The following is a 13,025-nucleotide window of genomic DNA, read 5'->3' on the forward strand; positions in this document are numbered from 1 at the left end:
TAAATTTCATTCCATTATTTCTAGACGCGCTGATTGGCACCTTGTTACAAGGTCTTTCCACAATTGGAATTCACTTACTCATGCATCCAGAAATGGTTATCATAGTCTCTATTGTCTCTTAGTCTTCTAAAAAACCTTCCAATTTCCAGTTCTGAGGTGATGCAAAATCAGTGTGGCAGAGTCATTGTTAAACCTTCAAATCACCAGAGTAAAGTCAGAATAATGCCGTTCTCTCAATAACTGGGATGACCCTGAACTAAATGGGCAGGCTGTAACAGGCAACTCTGTCACTGAATCAAAAATATTACCAAAGGGGAGGGCCTTTGGAAGGGGAAGCTAAAAATAGCTGTTAATCTAACAAAATGAAAGATGAATATATACTTGTGTATGTTTATGTACAGTGTGTCTGTGTTCACACACGTGTACTTGTATAATTTTTTTTGATGTGTATACACACATGTACATGTGTGTATACACATGATGTATATACATCATGCATATTTGTATAAAAATCACAAACAATGCTAACTAGTTACCATTACTTTAGCAGGTGGTTTTCTTTCTAAAGTAAAGGAAGACAGTGCCACAGGAAAGAAGAGACTCAAGAGGGTGTATTATTACCCATAGTGTCTAGTGTTGGGTCACGACTTGAGAGGACACAAGTAAGTCTAGGGCAGGGTAAAAATAAGGGAAATGGAATAAGACAAGGGAATGTTTTCTCTAAAACCTTAACACTGTAAAAAAGCCAAAAGCGGGGCGCCTGGGTGGTTCAGTCGTTAAGCATCTGCCTTCGGCTCAGGTCATGATCCCAGGGTCCTGAGATCGAGCCCCACATCGGGCTCCCTGCTCGGCAGGAGGCCTGCTTCTCCCTCTCCCACTCCCCCTGCTTGCGTTCCCTCTCTTGCTGTGTCTCTCTCTGTCAAATAAATAAATCTTTAAAAAAAAAAAAAAAGCCAAAAGCATAGGCAGGGCTTGGTCTAGTGGAAGAATTTTTTTTTTTTTTAATTCTGTATTCTTGACTCACAGATTGAGGGTAGCGTGAAGGGAAGGTGGTGAGAGGCTGTGGAGGTCCCTGACTGTTGATGCTGGACCGCTTCCGTCTTTTGGACACTGTGGCTTTCTCAGAGGTGGTGAAGGAGGAAACCCACTAAAGAGCAGGAATGGAAAGCAGTTGAGTCCTGCAAACCCTGGCTGCCTCAGATGTGGCGCTGGCAGGCCGTGATCTGTGGGCCCCGTGGTTACAGCGTTCGAGTGCCAATCTTCATCTGAGAGCAGGCTCAGAAAGCTCGTCTGCTGAGGCTGTGACAGGGTGGTGGGGACATTCAAATGGCAACAGCCTGAGGTTTCACCCATGGGCATTAAATAAAGAGGGAAAAGTTCTTTCTCTCGTCTGCATACCAAATTTTTTAGACTTAAAATAACCAGTGTTTTCATCCTCAGAGCTAATGACTTAAGGCAGCTATAAACAAAGTAGCTGTTTGAAATTCAGAGTTTAGTCTGAATGGCTAGGGGGCAACCTTATTTAGCAGCACAAATTATGTCTAAATATGGAAAAAAACAGGTGGTCAGGGTAGAAAATTACACTGAAAGATCTTTTTCCTTGGGCTGACAGAGCTACTCTTTGCAAGTGAGAGGGAACTGGTCACTTATCAAGAAAAGGTTGTCCGAGGAGATGACAGGGACACTGGAATGTTCTTTAGAGCCAGGGAACATGGTCTAGTCTTCACTTCTTTAAGTTCTATTTTGAGTTTTTTGTTACTTTATCCTTCGCAGATGTTCCAATAAAATAAAAATTTTCAATGTGAATATAAACCTTGATGGTGGAGTTTGTGACATTTGGCTTTATAGTAGAAGCAGCCCTAATAACTTTGCATAGCCATTATTTCTTATCAGAAGAACACAGGACAAGTCATCTAAACTCCCTATGTTCTTTTTGCCTCATCTATAAAATGTGGATGATGATGCCAGCCACTGACAGCTGTTAGAAGACTTTGATGAGAACATGCAAAGGTAAAGATAAAATATTATTTGGGGGGAGAATTTTATTCTGATGAAAGCATTTGGAATGCCTAGTGAATAATGACTTTAACTACAAAACTGCTATATATACTTGGAAAAGAAAAGGGGAAGATAATTTTGATTCTAGCATTAAGCAGAGGTAATATGCAACCCAACATGTGTATGATTTAGTAATGTCCGGTGTAGTGTGTACTGTTGGTGATAAAACTCTCAAGAAGGTGAAGGTGACATAGTCTGTAGAATATGGGATTCTAGCCTCATGTCTATTTTAGAGATAAAAAAACACAAGTTCTCAGATCTCAATGTATATCTGATGTTATGTTGTCATGGAAAGGTCTTAGGATATGACTGGTTCATTTGCCTGGAATGTAGGCTCAATGCAACCGACAAAGAAGTGCGGTGGGGGGTGGCAGGACTAGCGAGGGTGCCTGTTGAAATCCGAGGCTGGGGATTATGGAAGATATTCACTCTCTCGGTTACAAGTAAGGTAGAACACCAAACTGAGAACAGAAGAACAAAGGCCAGAGTTCAGAGGAAATTCTACTCCCAGTGAAGGGCCGGAAAGCAAATTGCCATCCAAGACGAAGCTCTGAATGCTCCTAGGGTTATGACCCACTCACCTGGCCCATAAAAGACAGATAAATCTCATTCAAGTTCAGGATACCTTAAAACATACTTAGCTATAAAAATTATCAGCAAGGGAAGAATGAAGGGGGGGAAATCGGAGGGGGAGATGAACCATGAAAGACTATGGACTCTGAAAAACAAACTGAGGGTTCTAGAGGGGAGAGGGGTGGGGGGATGGGTTAGCCTGGTGATGGGTATTAAAGAGGGCACCTGCTGCATGGAGCACTGGGTGTTATACGCAAACAATGAATCATGGAACACTACGTCAAAAACTAATGATGTAATGTATGGTGATTAACATAACATAATAATAATAAAATAAATAAATAAAAAAGGCAAACACCAAAAAAAAAAAAATTATCAGCAAGATGGAAAACTCCCTTGGTGCCCATCAAATAATGTAAGATACTTTTCAGATACATCTATCCCGTTATCTATTGTCCTGCTTATTTTTCAGAGTATTTGCTCTTTCGGCATCCATACTGAATCAGCAGAGCAATAGACCCTGCACAGCAGCTCCAGAAGGGCCCCACTGAAGCGCCATGTTTCCCCAGCAGAGTCTCCTCTCCACTGCCTACACCCAATGGAGTACAGGCCTGTGACACATCCTGACATTTCTACTGCAACCGTGTCTGTTCATTTAGTAATTCCTTCACACAGTGTTTATGAAAACTCTACTGCGTGTCACACACACACAGTAAACAACAAGGGACACAGATCCCACCTTCATGTTCATGACAGTCACCTGCCTCACAAAGGTAAGACTGGTGAACAGGTTAAACTGCCAGCCAAGGTTTACAAATACCCACCCCATAGACTCTTTGAGCTCAACAGGAAGGGCAAGGCCATTGACCACCGCTAGCAGCTCTATGAGAGAGCCTGGCCATAAGGAAAGACAGGCTTCTAGACGTTTTCCAAGATGTGCTCAATGTCACACAACTTTGAGGGGGAAAGCTGGCCAGACCAGATCCCAGATGAGGCACTACTGCCCAGCTCTCTTGCCACGACACCCATGGTTTTCAAATGTTTGTTTCTTTTCACCTGAATAGTAAAATTCTTCGCTTAAATTACATCTTACTGGAAATCCCAATATAAAAATAGATCAAAGCAAAAGTTTTCCATTAGAATCAGGCCTGGAGGCTGCTGGCTGTGCCTGTCCTCACCCCTTCAGTGGTCACCATGTCACTCGGTGGCAGAATCCTCAGGTTCTTGGGGACAACATTCTGCCCTATAAACACCAAACTGGATGAAGGATGTAAAACACTTAGAAAACTTAAAATATATGCTTGGTTCTTGCTGTGGGCTGTTTGCCCACTCCCTCCCTTCCCCATTCATATATTGAAGCCCTAATTTCCAATGTAATGGCACTTGGAGGTTGGAGCCTTTGTGAGGTAATTAGGTTTCAATGAAGTCATAAGGGTGAAGTCTCTGAGGACTTGGGATGTAATTAGTGTCCTTAAAAAAGAGGATGAGAGTAGTGTCCTCTCTCTTCCTCCTGTGAAGTTATAGCAAGAAAGCACCTGTCTGCAAACCAGTAAGAGGGCCTCACCAGACACCGAATCTGCCAGCACCTGGATGTTGGACTTCCCAGCCTCCAGAACTGTGAGAAATAAATGCCTGTTGTTTGAGGCACCCAGTCTTTGGCATTTCGTTATAACAGCCTGAACTAAGGCAGTTGTTTTGTTTTTGTACTTAGCTACACATGAGACTGAAGAATCACACTAAACAGAAGAAAAAAAAAGGCATTCACTTCATGCTATTAAAACTTACATAATCATTTTTTTTTCCAAAGCAAATTTTCTAAAGGGATTTCAAATCATTTTCAAAAGTGTTCCATCCTTAGCACACTGATCATCACATGTCTACAACAACTGTATTAATATAGCAAAAAACTTAGAAGCCCTAAATTAAATTTGAAATCATAACTATACACTCTTGGGAAAACAAAACAAAAACAAACCCAAAGTGAAGGACCAAATAACAAATTGATGTAAGAGAGTCAACCAGGAAAACAAAAAGTTGTTTGTTTGTTTTAATCTTTAATTAAAGTGGTAGTCAAAAGGGAAGATTTCAAATAATTAGTGGTCCTCATTTGTTTTAAACTTAGGAGATTTTTTTATGTCTCTAATCCATTTAGCTCTTTTGTGTGAGAATTTAAATTGAGTGTTAGAATAAATGTTGCGGATAGTACAAATTTATATTGGACACTGCTCATTAGAGAACATGTAGACATTCATTTTCAAGAAATTCCTTTATACTTAATAAATATATCCAAAAGCCCCTTGCTCTTATATGAGCTCTTCATGCATCCTATTTTTCTCCCTTAAGTGAAATAAAAATGTTCTATTTTGAGTCTTTTGTTATTTTATATTCCACAGGTGTTCCAATAAAATTTTTAAAATTGCAAATATAAACATTGATACTGATTTTGTAATATTTATTACATAGTGTAGGTGGCCACTAACTTCCCATAGCCAATACTGGTTATCAGAACTATTTATTATCCCTCCCAAAGATTTTTAAAAAGGCAAAGATACTTTAATTTGATAGATTTGCCTGAATCAATGTTAGTATCTCTGTATCTCCACTGTGAATAACATGCTCATTAGGTTTACTACAGATAGAACATCAGTATATGATAAAACTTAAATCACCTAGTAAAGCAGTTTTGAAACTGCTGCTATATGTTTTATGAGAAGTTTTAGATGGGAAATAGGACTCTTTAAAAAAATATTTGAACGCTGGCTTAAATTTGGGGAGTTCCGCATTTTATATATATATACATATAATCCTCTGAATATGTTACATGTCTTAACTCTAATCAATTATCTCTGATCTCAGGTATGTCACTACCTCTTTGGATCTGAGTTCACATGAAATAAAAGGATTGGACCAGACTGCCTATAAGACTATCCTTCTATTACTCTATCAGAGAGGGCAAGATGTAGGACACGGTCCTTAAATTGGGCTCTAATGAGCCAGAAAGATTTTTATATGTCAAGGATTATTTTTCTAATTTTCATCATGTTGATTTCTAGATGATCTCCACTTTTAAAATAATATCACTTGTTAAGAAGACAATTCCAGGGCACCTGGGTGGCTCAGTCAGTTAAGCATCTGCCTTCGGCTCAGGTTATGATCCCAGGGTCCTGGGATGGAGTCTCACATTGGGCTCCCTGCTCAGTAGGGAGCTTGCTTCTCCCTCTTCCTATGCCCCTACTGCCCCCCACTCATGTTCTTGCACATTCTGCTCTCTCTCAAATAAATAAATAAATCTTTTTTTTTAAGAAAAGATAATTCCAAATCACACTGCCACACGGAATAGCACATTGTGATTCCTTTCCCCCATTTCAATGTTTCTATCACTACCAGCTTAAAAAAAAACTTCTGCAAAAGGTAACCTCATCTACTCACTCACTATATTCTGAACCTATATTATTCCTATGGCATCACTGACCATCCTGTCATTCTAGAACCTCTAATTGGAATGTACCTCTCTCCAAATTCCACCTGCTCTTCAAGTGCTAATTCAGATACTTCTTCCTCTGTAAAGTTTTCTTAAGTGCATATGCCAATCTTCTACTTACTATCTCTTGGCTTCTGTTACCTTTGAGATACAATTCCATCTCTACAACATGGCATACAAGGTTCTTTGGGACATAGTTCTCGCCTCTAGCCTCATTTATGAATACATTTTAACAGAAATTAATAATAATATATAATGTACCAGGCAGGGGGCTAAAATGATAAATCAGAAAGGCAAGGTCTCTAACATTGTAAAGCTTGCATTCTTTTTTTTTTTTTCAAAGATTTATTTTTAAGTAATCTCTACACCTAATGTAGAGCTCGAACCCACAACCCTGAGATCAAGTCACACACTCTACCGACTGAGCCAGCCAGGTGCCCCGTGGGTCTTGCATTTTAATGGGGAAAGATAGATGATAATAAACAATTTTATTGAGCAGATAAGTTCAGATAGTGACATGAAGAAAATAAAGCAGAAATATAGAACAAGGTTGAAGGGATGGGGTGGATCAAGAAAGATGTCTTTTAAGAAAAGGATGTTTCAACAGAGCCTGAATGATATTAGCCAAGTTTGAATCCAAGGGAAAAGTATTACAAAGAGGAATAGCAAATGTCAAAGGCAGGAATGAGCTAGGTAAGACATATGGTTCCAGATAAGCTCTGAGAAATAGTCAGAGCCAGGTCAAGCAGGGTCTTACTGGCTAGGCTATGTGGAATTTGGATTTTCTTCTTAGTGTATTAGGAAGCTACAGAATGGTTTTAAGCAGAAGAAATCATGCTCGGACATATTTTTACATGATTATTTTGGCTGCTGTGAGAAGAATGGCTTTTAATGTTATAAAAATAGAAGCTGGGAGAGAAAACCATTGCAGTAGTAACATCATCTCCAGCCAGTCCCATGTATCTTCTCTTTTCCCTGGATGTAACTTTGCAGAATGGTGTTTCCACTGCCTACCGTAGAGGAGTTGGAAATGGAATTCTGCTTCATGGTTGAAAATGATATTTTAAGCGGTGATGTTTTAGTGATGTGCAAGTCAAAAGATAAATGTTTTTTTAAAAGGTAGGAATATCAGTTGTGATAAGTGTGGCATTCATTAATTCATTTCATCCATTCATCTGCAAAATATTGGTTGAAAGTTAATACATGTCAGGCACAGTGCTAATTTCTGGGATTAGAGAGGTGGCAAAAATAATAGCTAAATAATACTAAGAGTAGCTAAAATAGGACATTTACTATGTTTTAAGCTCTTCACATACTCTATACATAAATCAATTCACATTTTCTCACAACAGCCCTGTGAACTATGTTATTATTTGCTGTTTTATAGCTGAGGCAACAAGAGCAGGGAAGTTAGAAACTTCCCCATGGTCATTCAGCTAATACATGGAAATATAGGGTTCGGAACCTAGAGAGTCTAGCTCCAGAGTCTACAATCTTTTTTTTTTTTTAATATTTTACTTATTTTGACAGAGAGAGACACAGCGAGAGAGGGAACACAAGGAGGGGGAGTGGGAGAGGGAGAAGCAGGCTCCCCGCCGAGCAGGGAGCCCGATGTGGGGCTCGATCTCAGGACCCTGGGATCATGACCTGAGCCGAAGGCAGACTCTTAAAGACTGAGCCACCCAGGCGCCCCCAGAGTCTACACTTTTATCATCTACTTCATAATGCCTCTTTGAAAAATAAAATAGACATAGTACTTATTTTCATGGAACCTATTATCTGGTCATGAGATAAATGTTAAATAAGATTATAAGGAAACATGGTAATAGCAATGGTCATGGGTTTTGCAAGAGTAAATTTTTTGATAAACTGAAATATTGACATTCCTTTAATAATTTCAGTGAGTTAAGAAAGAAAAGATATTAGGACATATAAGCAACAGATATGGCCATTTGAGAAATTGGCCAGTTAAAGGGAGAATATCATAAATAGGAGCAAGAATTGGAAAAAAAAAGGCTCTTTACAAATGGAAGGCTCTGAATAAATTTGGAGGTAAAGCAAAAGTGTCATTTGGAAAGTAAGAATAAAGAGTTTAAAAATAAGAAGGGATAATATATACAGAAATCCCTCCAGGTAGGATGATCTAACTTCAGTTAAAGGAATAGGAGAGAAAATTTTGTCAACTATGTTTGAAGCAAAGAGGAAGAGGGGTGACCAGAAACAAAATGAAGTAAAAATTAAAGATAAAATTAAAGTTAGAATAAGTAATTCACATTATATAGCCATATTAACAGAAACATCTCAGATGTTTCTTAGATGCATATGGCCATATAATGTGACATGATAACATAACAAATATTAAATGGTATTGAATCTCCATATAGGTGCAACATCATATGTTCCTTGCAGAATCAATGTTAGAAGATAATATCAGAACTATATTGTTTATAATTTGTCACCTTACAAAGAAATATTCACTTATATTAAATATTTTGTATATGAATTATAGAACACACCATCACAGTTTCAACTATTCTCATTTTGTTTCGAGATTGTCTTTATAAAACACCACGACTTCAAAACCCCTTCACCCATTCTCAGTTAGTCAATCTAGTTGAGAGGCCTGATAACTTCAGTCAACATCAGACTTAAGTAAGATAACAATGGTATTTTAGACAGGATTATTCTGGTATGGAAGCATACTTGCTAGTCACCTCAGACTTGGGGTAACCTAATATTGTCCCATGTGGCTAACACTTAGCTACATATATAGGTCACTCACATCTGAATATACATAACTCAGAGCTGATCGTGAACTTATGAATGGATGCACAAATACAGAAATAATCAGAGAGAAGATTGAGAGAGGGTGAGAATGCTACAGAACTCTTGCATGAACCACTGTAATTGGTAAGATGTGCACCAATGTGTCTGAATGCAATGCTTATTACTCCACTGGGGTTGGGTGTCACGCATCATCGTCAAGGACAGGTGTTGGCATCATTTACAGCTCATTCATCATCAGGCTGCAGCAGTGTTAACATATGCCGCTTTACTGCTAATCGTGTTTGCTTTTACAATCAACATTGAGCTGCCCTTCATCATGCCAAAGAGATAAATGTTAGCTGAGGAGAAGCAAACCTGGAGCATTGTATTATTTACTTACCCAGGCTCATGCTCTCCCTCTCCCCCAAATAGAAAAATTCCCAGGCCTGAGACCTGTAGAATCTCTCGAAGATTTCAAATTCAAGATTTTGAGACAATTTGAAAGTATAGAGAAAGCATTTTTTAAGAATTATACTTGACATGAACTTATTGGAGAACTCCTGGTTAAACCCTTAAATTCTGATATTGATTGTATGTCACTGATTTAACTATAGATCACTGGAACAATGGCATTCTATTTAACAGAGACTATTTAGAGATTAGGATTTAAAGACAATTAAATTTGAATTATGGACAGCCAGTCTTGCTGTTCGATTATTAAAGTATAAGATCAAAATAAAATGTTTAGCATTTTAGCAAAGCCAGGAAACATAAAATCAGATCTATACAGCAGTATGTTACACATATTTGTTGATTAGGTTCTGTCTAGTTTAGTGAAAAGCCTCAAATACAGACTTTCCCCTTCCAGGATAGCCATGGTTTTCATTAAACTTACCACTTGACTTCAGTTTAACAATCTAGAAACTGTTAATTAAGTCATTCATTCAGGATCTCTAATTTGCAATTTACATACTAACTGTTAGTTCTTAAATGGATTTCCTAAAATGTTTAGAGAAAGTTTCTTCTGAAATATTTATCTTTTTTTTTTCTTATGTCAACAAAAGTTTTGCTAAATAAATTTCAATGCAAGCTCATTGCAAATATGTTAATTTCTAAATTGGGAGTAAAAAATTGAGCCTGTAAAACCAAGTAATTTTAGCAGCTAGATAACTTGTTATTGTTGTTGTTTTAAGGGTTTTGTTTTTGTTTTGGTGTGTATGTGTGTGCTATGACTAGGGCTGGGTTACGGCTGCATCTCCTTTCTCATTTAGTTTTTTGTCAAGTCTTTCTCATTGTGTTATTTTTGTCCTTCTGGTTCTGGCTTGGATTCCGCTTTCTGTGGCTTTTGCATTTGACTTAGGTCTTTGACTGTAGCCAGTTTAGTATCTCTTACTCTTTTTGTCTTTCCTGTGCACTGATATAATTTGTCCTTGCGAGAGAATTGTTTATTTGGTGAACTTCTAGTATCTTACACTTTCCCTTTTCTGGCAAATTTTTCTCAATGATTTCCTGCTTTGAGGTCTAATTTTATTCCAATCTTCTTTCTTTTTTTTTTGTGGATATTCAAACATTTATTGAGTAAATAAAGGAATAAATCAGTTTAGCATTTATTGCACATAAAGTATTTGCATCCCTACTTTTCCCCACCTGCAAGCCATGGTCCACCTCCATTACCAGAATCAATTACCATGTGACATACAATACATTTCACTTGTTTATTTGTCCTCTAGCACAGTCCTAAAATACAAGCTCCATTAGAAATTGATGCATGCAGTCTATCATATTAATAGAACTATGTAGAAAAATTTTGCAACATCCCCATTGATGAGAAATATATTTGACAAAATTCAACACCCATTCATGTTAAAACATTAAATAAAATATAAATTGGTAGATACACCTTTAACATAATAATACCTCAGTCTTCTTTCTTAAATATAATTATTTTTATTTTATTTATTTTACTCTCTAAGATCTTGAATCTTGTAGTTATGTCCATAAGATTTTATGGATATTAATAATATTTTTCATTTTCATTCAGATAGTATGTAAATCATTTAAGCAGAATATTTGTTTAGATTATTCAACCACTTATTATAAAGAGCCATATTTTACAATGAGGTTGAACTATGAGGCAGCTTGGAGTAGTGATTAAGGACACAGATTTTGGAGTCAGATTATTCAGGTTCAAGTTCTGGCTCTTCTGTTAGTAGTATCAGGAGATAAACAGGCAAATTAAACATTTTAAATTTATTTGGGTAAAAATTGATTCAATTGAATCAGGCAGAGCTAAACAGGAAGAGGTTAGGAGTACTCCACAGTCATTAACTAGGGAAAGATTTTTATAGAGGTGAAGAAGCAAAGAAAGGAAATTATTTGATTGGCTATAGTTCAAGAATTTGCCTTAGTTGGGAGAGCCTAGTTGTGATTGCAGTCCTTGGTTTTGATTTCTTAACCTGGAGGCATTTCAGGATTAAGTTTTGGTTTGCTTACACAAACTACTAAGGCTTTAAAGCCACCTCAGTCTCTTGGCTTCCTTGTTTAATTTACACGAGCATGTATTCTTCGGCATATTACTCAATCTCCCTGTTTCTTAAATTTCCTCAACTGCAGATGAAGGTGATGCTATTACCTAACATAGAGTTGTTGTGAAGATACAGTTAAAATACGTAAAACACTGAAAATAGTGCCTGAAAAACTTAAAGTTTATTTTTGTAAGTATTTACTTAGCTTTGAGTTTTCTGACTTATCACAATTATTTAACTATTATTATTATTTCAAAGAGGAAACACTTATCTTTATGTAATGTATATGTGTGTGTGTGTGTGTGTGTGTGTGTGTGTGTGTGTGTGTGTGTCTGCTACTCACAGTGTCTTAGAGGTTACCATTTAGGAATCCAAAATGCTATCTTAAGTTCCAGGAGTGGTCTCTGTCCATAACCCAATATTTCATCTCAGTTATGCCTATATGTCCTTTACTTATAGCCCCAGAGACCTGACTTTTGCTCAGTGAGCCTCAGTGTTCTCTGGAAAGATTATTTATGCTAACAGAGATGAGAAGTATAGAATAGTAGGGAGTAGACCCCATACATCATTTCCCTGGACCCCTAATAGTCCTTCATAGAACTCAGTGAGAGATTTCCAGCATCCAGAAAAGAAAATTGCCAAATCGGTAACAATGTGGATGGGAAGAGTGAATGTTGGTATACTGATAGGCACATGTTCACTCACCCTTCCCACACACTGAGATAACAAAAAATTCAGGCTGACTAAGGTATATGTAACTCTTAGTGAGCCTGTTTTTCTATGAAATTTCAAATTTTAGAACATATGGATCCATATTATAAGTCCTTATATAAATGTTAAAATACTGCCGTAATTGATAGCCACCTATATCCCTGCAGCACAGTCATATTCAGATTAAACCTGAATAACGCACTGTCCATGCTTCATACTGTTTCTGATTACCACTATGGGAGAAAAGTTATATTTAAATGAAATGAAAAAATAAGCCATGTCACTAAGTTGAGAGTGAGGCATTCTCTCCCAAAGTTCTTTAAATACAATTCCTTACCTTTAGCAATCTTAATACAAATCACATTATATGATAATAACATTGGCCCCTTCACCTTGCATATGCTACCAAAATAGTAATTAATAACAAAAAATAATTTTGTTACATGATTTTACAAATACACTTATCATTATAAGACTATAATCTTCCAGAGAGCATGGAACCATGACCAGTCAGTCCCCATAATCTAGAATGATACTAAGTATTTACTGATCAGGTAATGAGAGAACAAACGCATACAAGTTCGCAGAAAGATCTCAATGGTCACTAACTTCTTATTAAGGACCAGGTATTGTCATAGTAATGCCTACTATTGTGCTTCATATTTTACTTTTGTATTTGCTTTTCTTGTTGCATTCAACTTTGCTTTTATGAACCCCATTTCATATTTTCTCATTATTTCATTATTCACAAAGCATGTATCTATCAGGTGTGGGTTTGACTTGTGAGAAGAAATCTAGTATAAAAATGCTCATTGTACATTTAAGCTTTGTGAACTTATTGGATCTGAGTCAATGGAAGTTTTACTCTATAAAACATTTGGAAGCCTGCCCATGCCTTTCATCTGAAATGC

This window comes from Neomonachus schauinslandi, chromosome 1 (assembly GCF_002201575.2).
Source record: "Neomonachus schauinslandi chromosome 1, ASM220157v2, whole genome shotgun sequence".
Taxonomy (NCBI): Eukaryota; Metazoa; Chordata; class Mammalia; order Carnivora; family Phocidae; genus Neomonachus; species Neomonachus schauinslandi.